Below are 15,899 nucleotides of genomic sequence, written 5' to 3' on the forward strand. Positions count from 1 at the left end.
CAAACACAGGACTTTCAACCAGGAGACCGGCGTTCCTGTCCCAAGAGTTATTTTGAACTATTCGTTTTCCTTACTTATGTTAAATTGATTACGTTGTACGTATTTATCTTAAGCACAATCGCACAATCATGATGGTTTTCCTAAACCTAACTAAGTGGTTTCCTCATGAATGGCCATGCTTATTTCAAAGCTATACCATCACAGAAACAAATGTACTAACCACAGACCAGCAATCGAAACGGCTCCTTAATTTGGTCCGAGCTGAGGTCTGCATGAGCTGCATCCACTATTTGAAAGCAATAGTCCACTGGAGGGGAAGTGAGGTCAGTGATTTTTTTAATCTTATCTAAATCTCCCGCTGTAGCTTCCTTCATTATTCTGCTTAGACATGTGTGTAGCGTTAGACATTCCTGCAGCAGTCTATCGTTTTGCAGTCACCAAATTGGTTAGCTAGTAGCTCCTAGTAGCTAGCATTCACGGGAGAAAAACTGGGAATTCACTCACTGTTTATTCTGCGCATGTGCACAATAGCATCCAAGTGCACGCAGGCACACACGTTCTCATGTGACGTTACTGCATAGGCTATTTAACATGGCTTTGCTACCCATATATACAAATATGCTCAACAATGTGGCTTCGCTGCGTCAAGCAGAGAGCCACATCAGACCTGGAATCAGCAGGTCCCAGCCTTTTTACCCAATGTGCAATAAATAGTACAATTTACTCAGAAGAATCTAACCTGGGAACGTATAACCATGTAAATGCAACTAATTGATAACCATCTCTGGTCTTATCTGCAGCAGTGAATCTTCATCAGTAAGAAACACTCTGCCGGTAGTTCCGTTTAAATCTGTTTCCCGTCCGATAGAGAAACCACAGAGTTGTTCTGGTGGCCGCCGGGCATTTGTCTTTATCCTGTACCATGAGCGGACCTGATGGCCTGGCCTTTTAAGGCCTTCAATTGTGACCTGCTAATCTAATGCCCATACATTATCAATAAGTGAAATGTCACAGGACAATGAGAGAGATGGTGTGAGGTTAACCTGTCTCTGTGGTGTATCGGATAAACACTCCCTGAGTTGTAAATAACCCACGCATCGCTCCTGCCTGTGAAGATTTATTAAACATTACATCTGCACCAGTCCCGCTTCAGCTCCAACACACAACGTTTTAGTTTTAAATGAAGACCGAGTAGCAAACCGCGTCACAGGTCGAGGACATTGTAGGACAAAAAAACAAAAACAAACGGGACAGACAAAATAATTAATACGAGATAAAAACATAAACCTCAAACGTCAAAAAACGAAATCACTTTTACAATAATCAAAGAGTAAATTGTTTTCCAGAGAGCCATGCTGCCTCCTGCATCAGTTAATCTGAACAAAGGCTTGTTTACAGAGAAACCCTATCTAAAGTCTTATTCCCACTGGACCAGTGGAGCCTGGGTCCTTCATGTTATTTGTAATAATTGCAGAGATTATCTGTGTTTTGAAAGAAGAAAAAAAAAACATGTCAATCTGCCATGTTCATAATTTGTAAAGCCTCCACAAATTACCTACCATATTCACCTGACAGAGGAGGTCATCTGATAATGGAGGTCCTGTGGGAATTTGCATGTCACTCAATAACTGGTATTGTGTTCTGCCCACTCCAAGGAAATCCTTATTATGTCTGTCCTGTTGAATTACCCTTGTGGAGGTTGGAGGATCCATTGAGTACACATGAATGACATGTGTGACACTCGGTAGAAAATTTCATGGCTGAAAATTTCATGGCTGAAAATCAATATTGTTTGAGGATAGTAATTGTTTTGGAAATATGGCTGTTTGCCGTCAAAGAGATAAATAAGAGGGATGCTGTCAGGAGGCTGTTAGCTGACTTTAAAGGAATACTTCACCCTTAAAACGACCATTTGTATATCAACTACTCACCGCATGTTACCGTGGATTCCTTCTCTCCAGCCTTTCAACGGTGAAAGGAGAATCAAAGAATGTTGAACATTCTTGATGAATTGAGGTCAATGGGGGCGTTAATGCTCAAAAACATATCACGCTTTTCTGGGGTGTCTCTTTGCACCCAGGAGAGAAAAGTCCCACGGAAAGCGATTTGTCTGATGTCACAGTGTGTGGTTAGTAAAACAAATACGCAAATATATGTGCACGAGCACTGCAAAATGGAGTTTTACATGATATGTTCCCCTTGAAAAGGGGAGTTTGTGTGCGTGAAGCTGTCTAATGCCTGGTGTATGTACACTAGGACCTCATGCTCTCTGCTTGTCTCGTTCGCTGTACTCGGGTCTCCTTTACAAAAGAGGTCTCCATCTCAATGAGAGTACCTGGCGCAATAAAGTTTCTAAATAAGAAACATTCTTCAAAGATGCAGCTTTCAGTGTCAAACCAACTAGTGCTTGGATTTAGACGTGCTTCTTTCAAGTACAGACGCAGCATCCCTCACAGCACCAGGCGGAACAAAACAAAAGGCAAAGATGCAAATTGCACTTTGGAAAGCTCGCGCATGCACGCTCGGCTGCGTCTTAACAGATTGCCCTTAATTTCCTTTTCTGGAAAAACTAAGCAGACAGCACTACACTAAATATCTGTTTGTCCTTACAGCGTGTTCTCTATTAGAATGTATTACGTTTAAAGAGGAGCCAATTGTGCTGAGGGTGCTCAGGATGATTTCCAGTACACACACACACACACACACACACACACACACACCACTCTCCTCTCTCTCTCCTTCTCTCTCTCAGATGCCGCAGGAATTCTTTTTGGCATTATTCAATTTCACCGTCCACCTCTCCTCAACGTAGGGCGCTCCGTACGTTGAGGAATTCAAACCTACAATTTGCATTTGCACTGATGATTTCTCAATTGACATTTGGATGCACCTGCCAAGAAAAACACATGGAAATGAGCCAGTGTGTGTGTGTGTGTATACGTGCGTGTGCCTGAGACAGTTTATCCCCGGACTGATGGGTGAGAAGAGGAGAAGCTGAGGCTCTCGAAGAGCATCATCAATCTGAAATATGGAGTATCGGCCGGGTTCGCTGCACGGCCACGCCGCCATATGTCGCCGCTAAATAATGGAGAACATGTGGCGGTATCGTGCGCTGACACACCGGCAGCCTACTCCAGACCCCACTCAAGGCAGATCATAAGCTCAACACACAGAAAGATGTCCGTCATCACCGCAACTCAAACAAAAATATGTACTTGTATGTGTGTGTGGAGGTAAGTCAGTCAGACTGATATTAAATATCGGATTGTCAATAAGCCTGGCCGATAATATGAGAGAGAGTTAGTGTCATTCACCTCTAATATGTTATGACCTAATAATATTGTATATTTAGTATAGAAGCTATAATAATAAAACTTGCAATTGCAGCAGCCTTATCTAAAAGGAAGTATATGCAATGAAAGTATTTTTGAAATAGTTGAGGTTGAAACTGGTAAAACTATTTCACCTCAAGGTCTATTCCGCCGCTGTTACTGACGTGGACACGTTTCCAGAGCATCCACTTCGAGGTAGGGTTGCCAATCTTCTTTAAAACTGTCGTGTCAGTCTGCACGTGTTCTACCCGTGCACCAAGCAGCCTATCACGATGCCCCGGCGGTTGTTAGGCGGCGACGTCAAGTGGACATAATAAATATGAAGGGAGCAAACGGAGAAGACGGGTTTCAAAATAAACTTCCAACGGAACAAATAACTTAGATTTTAGTGTTACTTGGTTAGGTTTTTGAAAAGATTGTTGTTTGGGTTAAAATAAGTACGGAAGGTAAATGTGGTATCAAAACGCAGTTAAAATAAGTCAACATTAACTCACAAAGGACATGAACAGGGGTGAAGGTCCTGTGTCTGTTTGATCCATCTAACCTCCCCTCGGACCCTCGGACCCTCGGCCTATGCTGACTTCCTCCCTTTTAAAAGCACACCAGTTACTCTGACTGTATTACACTGACACGTATGGGTTTGAAATGGAGCCGGTTAAAAGACTGGCGAGTCTTAAACAGGCATTATGGGATGCCTCGTGAGTCGATACCAAGCTTGGACAAAGAGCCACATGCCAGCTGAAAGACCATCAGATCAGATACATAGTGACCTGCAGCTGATATTGATTGAAGGAAGTAGAAGACGTTTAAGCAGAGATGTAGAGATGCAATGGTCCTGAGGGTATCAGCTCTTTAAAATGTCATTTAGATTGATTGTGTTACAGGGCTACGTTAGTGTTTCTGAACTACATCGCTGTCGGACACGTGAAGGGGCCACCGCTGCAAATGTCCCCGCCATTGATGAAAATGTATTCAAACAGCATATTTCTTCAAATATGGGTTTGGCAAGAAGCTGTACAGTGAGATTTATGTTGTATTACACTCGCTCTGAGACATGAATACTGATCATTTTCATGTAAAAGTGAGTTTTGCTAGTGAATGAGCCTCAGGTCACAAGCACGATTGGTTATTTTAGCGCAGGACTTGCAGTGATTGCAGCGTTGAGTGAAGCTTATGAAGGTCAGCGGCCCCATCTCGCCAGCGCCACTGCCTAATGGATCCTCTGAAGGCCCGGCCGCTCTGCCTCTGGCTCAGCAAGCATGGCACCGCATGGAGTCAGAGTGTGAAACACTGAGGGGAATTCAGCAGGTGGGTTTAATGCGACTGACGCAAAAAGCTTGAAAAACATGATGCAGGAATACTGTTACAAGGGAGGTCAATTGAAAATATATTTTGTCTTATGTTTATTCATTTTTCCCCTGGTGGTTTTCTGCCCTGGGGCCAACATTCATGTGTGTCGTTTTCTGATCATAGAAAGAAAAAGGGTACATGGACATTTCGAGACACTGATTTTGTTCTATTGGTCTGGAAGACCTGTTCATCTTTGAGGGGACAATGTCGTTGACAGATTCCTCCTTCCCTCCACAGAACGTCACTTAGGGACAATAGTTGCGTTTTTATCAGCATTTTCAAAACGAAAAAGCCTGATCCTAAATGTGAATCTTGAAATATTGTGAGGAAGAATCCGTTTTTACGCTTGGCTGAGGTGGAAAGGTTGATGAGGCGATAAGAAGAGAACACAACAAAGTGCGATGGAAACCGAGTTGGCGAATACATGATGAAGTACATGAAGTGTGTGGCTTCTTCTTCTCTGAAGAGACCAAGAATAGTCTCCTCATCGCTCCACACAGATCTGATAACCTCCCTCTCATTCATACATGAAACAAACGGAAACGTCACATTTCCATATATATTTTACACTATTATCCAATTATACACATGAAGATGAGTCTGGTCGTCGGAACAAAACGGTTGCAAATGGCTTTTGATGCTCTAGAGGAGCTTTGTAGAGTCTGAGAAAACAACCCTGGTGATGTCATCATATCCATTCTTGGGGCTCGGAGACAACAGATTTATTGACAAACTTGGTGCGCAGCGAATGAAGAATGAAGAATGCTATTTGTTGCATTCGCATCAGAAATGTAGCACCCAGTGTTTTAGCTGGTCTCAGCCTCCGCTGCTTCAATTTGGACCCTTTTTTTGCAACATTCGGTGGAGTAACGTTTAACAGTATTCAATTCAATTCAATTCAGTTTATTTTGTATAGCCTAATATCACAAATTACAAATTTGCCTCAGAGGGCTTTACAATCTGTACACATACGACATCCCTGACCTTTGACCTCACATCGAATCAGGAAAAACTCCCCAAAAATAACCTTTCACTGGGAAAAAAGGGAAGAAACCTTCAGGAGAGCAACAGAGGAGGATCCCTCTCCCCGGATGGACAGAAGCAATAGATGTCATGTGTACAGAATGAACAGCATTACAAAGTTACATAAACACATTACATGAATATGACAATGTATGAATGGAACTCCAATCCATGAAACAGAAAGGTAGAGAGGAGGCGCATCAGCAGGGGCCAACGCGGGAGGCCGGCTCACCAGGTATCAGACACCTCCAGGTCCAATGGACCCTATAAGATGTGAAGTCACAACGACTCCAGGGAGGAAGCAGAGTTAATAAGGTCCAATGGAGAGATGTCAATTCATCCATAAGGAGAGAGAGAAGAGGAGATAGGTGCTCAGTGTATCCTAAAACATCCCCCAGCAGCCTATAAGCCTATAGCAGCATATCAAGGGGCTCGACCAGGGCAAACCTGATTCAGCCCTAACTATAAGCACTATCAAACAGGAAAGTCTTAAGTCTAGTCTTGAATGAGGTGACTGTGTCTGCCTCCCGGACTGAAAGTGGAAGCTGGTTCCATAAAAGAGGAGTTTGATAACTGAAGGCTCTTGCTCCCATCCTACTTTTTAGGACTCTAGGAACCACAAGTAGCCCCGCATTTAGTGAGCGCAGCTCTCTAGTGGGGCAATATGGTACTACAAGCTCCTTAAGATATGATGGTGCATCACCAATCAAGGCTTTGTAGGTGAGGAGAAGAATTTTAAATGTGATTCTTGATTTTACAGGGAGCCAGTGCAAAGCAGCTAATACATGAGTAATGTGATCTCTTTTCTTAGTTTTTGTGAGTACACGAGCTGCAGCATTCTGGATCAACTGGAGGGATTTAAGAGACTTATTAGAGCAGCCTGATAATAAGGAGTTGCAGTAATCTAGTCTGGAAGTAATAAACGTGTGAACCAGCTTTTCTGCGTCTTTTTGAGACAAGATGTGCCTGATTTTTGAAATGTTACGTAGATGAAAAAATGCAATCCTTGAGATTTGCTTAACGTGGGAGTTAAAGGACAAGTCCTGATCAAAGATAACGCCTAGATTCTTTACAGTGGTGTTGGATGCCAGGGAAATGCCATCTACAGAAACCACATCACCAGATAATTGATCTCTGAGGTGTTCAGGGCCCAGTAAAATAACTTCAGTTTTGTCTGAGTTTAACATCAGGAAGTTGCAGGTCATCCATGTTTTTATGTCTTTAAGACATTCTTGAATTTTAGCGAGCTGGTTGGACTCCTCTGGTTTGATCGATAGATATAATTGAGTATCGTCTGCATAGCAATGAAAGTTTATGCAGTGTTTCCTGATAATATTGCCCAAAGGAAGCATCCATCCATCCATTTTCAATACCGCTTATCCTCATTAGGGTCGCGGGGGCGCTGGAGCCTATCCCAGCTGACATAGGGCGAAGGCAGGGGACACCCTGGACAGGCCGCCAGTCCATCGAGGGCACATGTAGGGACATACAACCATTCACTCTCACATTCACACCTATGGGCAATTTAGAGATCAATTAACCTGCAGCATGTCTTTGGACTGTGGGAGGAAGCCGGAGAGCCCGGAGAGAACCCACGCTGCCACGGGGAGAACATGCAAACTCCACACAGAAGGACCGCTCCGACCGGGGATTGCACCCGCGGCCCTCCTGCTGTGAAGCGACAGTGCTAACCACTACACCACCGTGCAGCCCCCAAAGGAAGCATATATAAGGTAAATAAAATTGGTCCAAGCACAAAACCTTGTGGAACTCCGTGATTAACGTTGGTGGTCATTGAGGCTTCATCGTTTACAAATACAAATTGAGATCGATCTGATAAATAGGATTTAAACCAACTTAGTGCGGTACCTGAAATGCCAATCGACTGATCCAGTCTCTGTAATAGGATGTCATGATCAATGGTGTCGAACGCAGCACTAAAGTCTAACAACACCAGTACAGAGATGAGTCCTTTATCTGATGCAATTAAGAGGTCATTTGTAATTGTCAACAGTGCTGTCTCTGTGCTGTGGTGTTTTCTAAATCCTGACTGAAACTCCTCAAATAAACTATTCTGATGTAGGAAGTCACACAACTGATTTGCGACTACTTTCTCAAGGATCTTAGAGAGGAAGGGAAGGTTAGAGATTGGTCTGTAGTTAGCCAACACCTCTGGATTAAGAGTGGGCTTTTTCAGGAGAGGTTTAATTACAGCTACTTTGAAGGAATGTGGTACATGGCCTGTTAGCAAAGACACATTAACAATATCCAGCAGAGAGGTGCCAATTAAAGGCAACACGTCTTTAAGCAGCCTCGTTGGGATGGGGTCTAAGACAGGTAGACGGTTTAGAAGTAGAAACCGTTGAAGACAATTGGTCTAGGTTAATGGGAGAAAAGCTATCCAAATATACACCAGGGCATACAGCCGTTTTCAAGGCCACTCCTCTTGATGACAGATCGGCAGTAGTTGAGGGCAAGAGATCATCAATCTTGCCTCTAATAGTTCAAATCTTTTAATTGAAGAAGTTCATGAAGTCATTGCTACTGAGGTCTATAGGAATACACGGCTCTACAGAGCTGTGACTCTCTGTCAGCCTGGCTACAGTGCTAAAGAGAGCCCTGGGGTTGTTCTTATTTTTCTCTATTACTGATGAGTAATAGGCTGCTCTGGCATTACGGAGAGCCTTTTTATATGTTTTAAGACTATCTCGCCAAACTAAGCGTGATTCTTCCAGATTGGTGGAACGCCATATACTTTCTAGCTTTCGTGAAGTTTGCTTTAGGTCTGAGGGTTATACCAGGGAGCAAACCTCCTTTGCCTCACTGTCTTTTTCTTCAGTGGGGCTATCGAGTCTAGTGTCATTCTCAGTGAGCCTGTAGCACTATCGACAATATGATCGATCTGGGACGGACTAAAGTTAGCACAGGAGTCCTCTGTCACATTGAGACGTGGTATTGAATCAAATGTAGAAGGAATCGCTTCTTTAAATTTAGCTACAGCACTGTCAGAAACTTTTGACTAACGGTGTATACTCCGGAAGTATAAACTCAAAAGTTATGAGGTAATGGTCTGACAGAAGAGGGTTCTGTGGGAAGACCTCCAAATGCTCAATGTCAATGCCATATGCAAGAACAAGGTCGAGGGTGTGGCCAAAGCAGTGAGTGGGTTTCTGTACTCTCTGACAGAAGCCAATCGAGTCCAACAATGAGATAAATGCAGTACTAAGGCAATCATTATCAATATCCACATGAATATTAAAATATCCTACAATAATAACCTTATCAGTTTTAAGGACTAAACTTGATAAACACTCTGAAAATTCAGATATAAATTCTGAATATGGACTTGGTGGCCGGTACAGTATAACAAATAGGATTGGCTGTAATATTTTACAGGTTGGATGTGAAAGACTAAGAACAAGGCTTTCAAATGAGTTGTAGTTTAGTTTAGGTTTAGGATTCATTAATAGGCTTGAGTCAAAGATGGCTGCTACTCCACCTCCTCGGCCGGTGCCTCGAGGAATGTGAGTATTAATATGACTTAGAGGAGTTGATTCATTTAGGCTGACATATTCTTCATGGCTTAGCCAGGTTTCAGTAAGACACAATAAATCAATGTGATTGTCTGATATTAAATCATTTACTAATACAGCTTTAGATGACAGAGATCTAATATTTAGGAGTCCACATTTAATTATCTTGTTTTGTTGCACTTTTGAAATAGTGATGTTAACCTGTATGAGGTTATTTTGTATGACTCCTCTTCTGGTTACTTTTGATTTAATTAATTTAAGTGGCCGTGGGACAGACACAGTCTCTATAGAATTAAGGTTAAGGGTTGGTAACTGCTCGAATGGAAGTGCAGAGAAGGTTGGAAGACTACAACTCTGCTTCTGCTTCCTGATCTGAACTCTGGGTCATGGATTAAGTCCGTTAATCAACTTCGCCATGTTTACAGAAATGAGACGCGCTCCATCCCAAGTGGGATGAATGCCGTCTCGACTCATCATATCAGGCTTTCCCCAGAAAGTCTGCCAGTTATCTATGTAGCCCACATTGTTTGCTGGGCACCACCTGGATAACCAGTGGTTGAATGACGACATGTGGATATACATGTCATCATTGATCAGATTGGGGAGAGGGCCAGAGAAAACTACGGTGTCCGACATTGTCTTGGCATAAGTACACACCGATTCCACATTAATTTTAGTGACCTCCGACCGCCGCAGTCGGGAGTCATTACTGCCGGCGTGTATTATAATCTTACTGTAACTACGCTCATCTTTAGCCAGCAGTTTTAAACAAGATTCAATGTCGCCCGCTCTGGCCCCCGGGATGCATATGACTTTGGTCCCTGGCTTCCCTATCTTCACGTTTCTGACTATGGAGCTACCTATAACCAGAGTGGGTTTCTCAGCGGGTGTGTCGCTGAGTCGGGAAAACTGGTTCGAAACGTGAAGAGGTTGGCGGTGCTCAGTGGGCTTCTGTTTAGACTTAAAACCCCTTCGAACAGTCACCCAGCCATCCGGCTGCTCGGGGGCTGCCGGGGGACAGCTAACAGAGGCTAATGCTAAAGGCTCCGCCCGGCTATGGGGGGAGGCGGGCTAACTAGCGTAACTGTCTGAGCTTCGATGGTGCGGAGCCGTGCATCTAACCCACTTAGAACTGCCTCCAACCAGCAAATTAACTACACTTGTTGCATGTACCGTTATCATTAAGGGAGGCAGAGGAATAGCTATACATGAGACACTCTGAGCAAGAGGGAGCGGGAGGGGGAGAAGAAAACATCGCGAGCTGCTAAGCTGGCAACCGGAAGTGATGCAATACGCTTACCGGAAGAGAGAGAGCGATGCGTTCAGGAACCTCACGAGATTTTAGAGGTATGACATCATCTGTTTTTAGATTCACTCTACCTCCATGCTTTCCACCATCTCTCCTTTGCAAGACTGCCTGTGGCACACATTACTTGATTCAGCCTCCAATTACGCAGCAGGACGAACAATCAAAGAATAAAGGCTTCTATCTGTGAAGGGATAAATCTGATTGCAATGTGACTAGCTTCAATTATTTGAGAGAAAACGAACTACGGCTAACTCTTAAATTACCTGGTTCCTTTGACAAACCTACCACCCAACATTAAGAGTTTCCTTAAGGCCCTAATCATTTCCTTACATTTTGTAATTAATCGAATAACCACAAATTACCCCACAGTGAACATGTGGCTTCAGAGGCCCCTAATGACCTTTGACAGGTCCCCTCATTTAAGATATTTCTTCATATCTTCTGATAGAAATGATGGTCAAAACTAGCAAAATCAAACCCAAGTTGCAATAAACTACAATGTTATACTTTAAAAGGTAACATGAATGCAGTGGCACCAACTCAGAATAACAACAAACCACAAGCAATGCCATTCCAATACAAGCAGGAGAAAGATGGAGTCCACTTTGAAAACTTTCCCATGACAGAGCTACAGCACAGAGTGGGTAGTCAGTCACTCTCGGTGTTGTCACCTTACAGAAGATCGTCATTCGTTGTCAACATCTTGTCAGAGCGCGGGATGCCAGAGGCGCTCACATCACAACCCATGCCTTGGAAAGAGGCACCTTCACGTTGTGTTGACTGTAGACGGGCTCCTGCAGAAGCCAGCTGTCTGCACGCCGTCACCGGGCTCCACTGGCTCACAATGACTGCTGAGCCTCGCTCTGCCCCGGAGGCTCCGCTGTCACAGGAGGCCCAGGGAGCCTCAGCAGTGTGTGTGTGTGTGTGTGTGTGCGTGTGTGTGCGTGTGTGTGCGTGTGTGTGTGGAGTGTTACTTTGGAGTTTTACTTTACCTCAGAATCAGGATTACACTTAGTAAAAGAAATGTAAACATATTTAATGGCTTCATTAGGAATGTCCCAGTTGATTGCATTAATGGTATTGTGTTCTGGGCATGCAAACCAGTTAGAGGTGCACACACTGCAAACTGGACAAAACTGGAGCATGCGATGTTTGCGCATATTCCACGAATTTTGGGTTGCAGGCAGACGGCCACATAGGGTCAGCATGGACCCTCTCAAACAACCTAAAATGACAATTGTGCCTAGTTATGGTATTTTTGACATCTTATTATTTAAGCCTTTCCTGGTATTAAAGGCTGCTTTAGTGATGTCATTTTCTGAACTCATTCCGTCTCATTGTGGTGATATTTTTTTGAAAACCCTAACCCTAACCCCACAATAATCGTTGCAGTATTGAGGTTGAGGTATTTGGTCAGAAATATTGTAATATTTGATTCTCTCCATATCTTTCATTGTCACAAGGCCACTTTATTGTTCCTTGCTTCCTCTCACTCCTTCTGTGCATCAAGTGTGTGAACCTGTTGCAGGCGAGCTGGTCTTTACCACACCCCTCTGCTGTTCTACAGCGTCAGTGTTGGTCCACCCGAGCCCAGTTAGTGTCAGCCGGACCGGCCGCGCCTTGAGGCTGTAATGTATGTAATGAAGGCGTACAAAATAAATACACCCGTTGGTAGAAAAAACTAATGGTGCATCGGGTGAAACGGATGACATTCACCTGCATGAGAGAGAGTGGGGGACGGGGGCGGTTATGGGCCCCCAGGAGACGGCAGACAGCTTGCAGCTCTCTGTTTCCTCATCTTCATGATCATGAGGCACCCTGGGTGCTGCAGCTGTGCCAATATTGTTGGTATGGGCCCCACATCAGCGTTTGAGGGTAGCGATTGGGCAGGGGGAGAAAGTGTGTGTGTGTGTGTGTGTGTGTGTGTGTGTGTGTGTGTGTGTGTGTGTGTGGTGGGGGGCGGGGCTTCAGGCTTCTCTGCCTGCCACGCAGTGCAAAAGGAGAGTGGAGGGACCTTTTGAAAACAGGAGGCTTGAGAATTACAGAAATTGGATACAATTTCGAAATATGCCTCTAAATTAGAAACCGCCCACCAAACCAGACAGCCGCCCTCACTTTTCAAGCCCCGACTGCTCGGTATTCAGCTCCACCGGTAAACAACCTAATAAAAAAGGAGACAGCCGGAATATGAAATGCAGCGGCCCTCTGCACAGACACTGGCAAGCACATGTTCACACACTGACGCACATGCACCATCTAACAGTGTACGCTCTGGAAATAAGGGATGGAGCTGGAGGCTGGGTGCTGTGTTTCCAGGCGTTTCTTCATTTCATGAAACAGCTGGTTTACTCAAACAGGAGGGGACAGAGTATTGGGGACTATTTACAGCTGCGTATTAATACACATTTGATCTTCTAGTGCAGTGACTCCAAACCTCAGGGTCTGGACCCCTCAACTGGTCAAAAATAAAACAACAAATAAATCTTACCTTTTAATGTCCTCACCAAGATAAAAAGCAATCATCGTTTTTCTTTCTTGGGTATATATAATAATATTAATAATAATAACAACCAAGTGCACAGCCCATTTAAATATAAGCCTCTACCAAACCGATGAGACATCGCTACATGGTGAAAGTAAAATACAAACCATTCTGTTATTCTGCCAATTTGTTGCCATGGCAATACTAGTTTGACCATTACTTTCTCGCATTTACTCTTGATATTACGTACCATATTTACCATTGGCTACTTTTAAAACATCTCAGAAATGGTGAAGAATCACAGTGATGTCATTTCTTTATTTTAATCAAATGTATGGGAGAAATACATCAAATATGTGCTAACAACAACAGTGAGTGCTCATTGGTTCTTTTTGTTATCTATAAAAAATTATAAGCATCACTACATTCATCATGAAATGACCATTCAACTGTTTGGTTAAGAATGTAACACAGTCAAAATTCATACTCATGTAATTATTTCAGCATTTATATAATGAAATAACATTGAATGTATCATATATACAAAAACAAACCATTGTAATCACATTAGCTTAGCTTCACTAACTACCATAAAAGGACAATTAAACTTGATTTTAGAAAATGACTTGACAGTACTTTTATATTGCATAATTCTGATGAGTAGGATCTCTGAAAACGAATGAAAATGTTCTCTACCAAACAATCCAGCAGAACATGAATGGGTCAGACCTCTAACCAGCAGTTTAAACTGGGCCAATCAAAGCTTTAAAGGAGCATTCATATCGCATCGCTGCTCCTTTAAGATTGAGGACGTCATCTTCATCATCGGTCTTTGGAATATGAATTCCCCCACGTGGGTCCTGAGGATGCAGGACGACAATCACCAACACTGTCCACTCAACATGTTAGATGTCCGTCTGTGTAACTTCATGTTCAGCGTGAACAGGAACCTGAACGGAACTCAACATGCAACAATGACTCATGCAACACTTGCAATGATGAAGGCAAAATATGAACCATACTTTGATGTTAAATTCGTACTATTTTCACTTAAGAGTTCATTAAGGTTTTTTAACAAAGGCACATGTTTATGGAGTGAACTAAAGAGCAGCTCATGTTATTGCTCCCTGCCTGATTGGATAAAACGTGTGATAGACACATCCGCACCTGTTGCTTTTTCCTACAACACACTCACAGGAGATGCTGTTGTTGTGATGACGACTAATCGACTGTCAGGTTCACACTTTTGTGTTCCAATTCCACCCACTGCCTTGACAGCGACAGACACTTATCCTATATGAGGCTGTGGGACAATGAGGGTTTCCCTCTGAGAGTGACACGAGAAGCTGCTGCGACATTATATTTTAAGTGCACAGTGATGTCTAACCAGCAGATTATAAAAGCATTAGAAACAGAGATCAGCTTTCATCACACATCAGGGAGGACATCATCAGCGACATCAGAGATGCACGTTCACTTTGATATTGTGTCATTAACTAAACAGCCTCCCCATTAACTCTTGAGCTTCTCGCCGTTTTTGCACATTATGTTTATGACATGAATGAGTGAATGACATTTGTTGTTATTGTGTCATTCATTTTACTATGCCCGCCCCGCATGGGTCTAACCTCATTGCAAACTGTTTAGAAAAGGGCAGGCACGAAGAAAAGTCAATCAAATAGAGAAACAGCTGAAGCGTCTTTACGGTCCGATCTTGTGATGAGCGCGTTTGGATCATTTACAACAGCTCGGTCGCATGGAAAAAAAGGTTGGAACTTGGATACGTTGAATGCGGTCGTTTCCGCCGTTATCGAGGCGTCTACTAACTGTGTGTGGGAGGCTGGTGGACGGGGTCAAACAATCACCAGACCTTCACCCAGGAGACCGCTGTTCGTGTCCTGTGTGTCTTTACGCTTGTTAAAACCCCTGTATGCTTTTACATAACTTTACTTTGGAAACGTTGTAAGGCTGGGTGTTCTAGTGTTGTTGTCTTAACCTAATTAATGGTGTCACAATGTTAAACCATGTGGCTTTGTGCGTTTCTGCATGCTGTTTTTTTGGCATATCCCGTGGTTTGCAAATAGCTTCGAGTAGAGCTGACATCATATTAGTGTGGAAATCTAGGCGACTGAGTGCACATGTAGTCACATGACACAGTCATATGACCAGCATGTAATCAGGAAATGAGGAGAGGACCAGCAGGAGGTCAGGAAACGATACAAGTCTCAGTAGAGAGCCCCTTGTTGTGGAGGACTGATCCTCCCATGCAGGTATGAGTTTTATGATTTCAAAGTAAACATCCAGAACTCACAATGAGAAGTTTAAAAATAAATGGACATCACATTCAATTCATAATAATAATAATAATTTAGTGAACTCTTAAGATCTTGTGTGTTTATTATTGCACGCGTTTTCTGTACCATTCTAAATTCTAAAAGTTGTATGAAGTGAAAGGTAAAAACAGCACACATGTTGCTCTGTATGTTATATTTATTACTTCTAATAACAATATGAGCAACATAACAAGCACTTTTACTGGAAGTATATTGACGACTCGCATACATCACACCCTGTTTAACGGCTGCTGTCTGCAGCGTCTCAATACTAGGCCAATTAAAGAAATGGTTGTCCCCATTAGCCGCTGATGCACAACACGGGAAAATAGGGTATAAAATACAGAGAATATTGACGAGTGCGGTTTTAATGAACGTCACTGTTGCATCTCACGTGGACCTCCAGCTCCGCCCTCGTCTTCATGAACAACTACGACCACAAAATCTGCATGTTGTGATGTTATTTTGTGCTGGTTTATAGTTCAACAGGTCTCACAGACAGAAATCAATCTGTGGCGTGATGACACAGAATACGGG

The sequence above is a fragment of the Cyclopterus lumpus genome, chromosome 20 (assembly GCF_009769545.1).
Source record: "Cyclopterus lumpus isolate fCycLum1 chromosome 20, fCycLum1.pri, whole genome shotgun sequence".
NCBI classification, from domain to species: domain Eukaryota; kingdom Metazoa; phylum Chordata; class Actinopteri; order Perciformes; family Cyclopteridae; genus Cyclopterus; species Cyclopterus lumpus.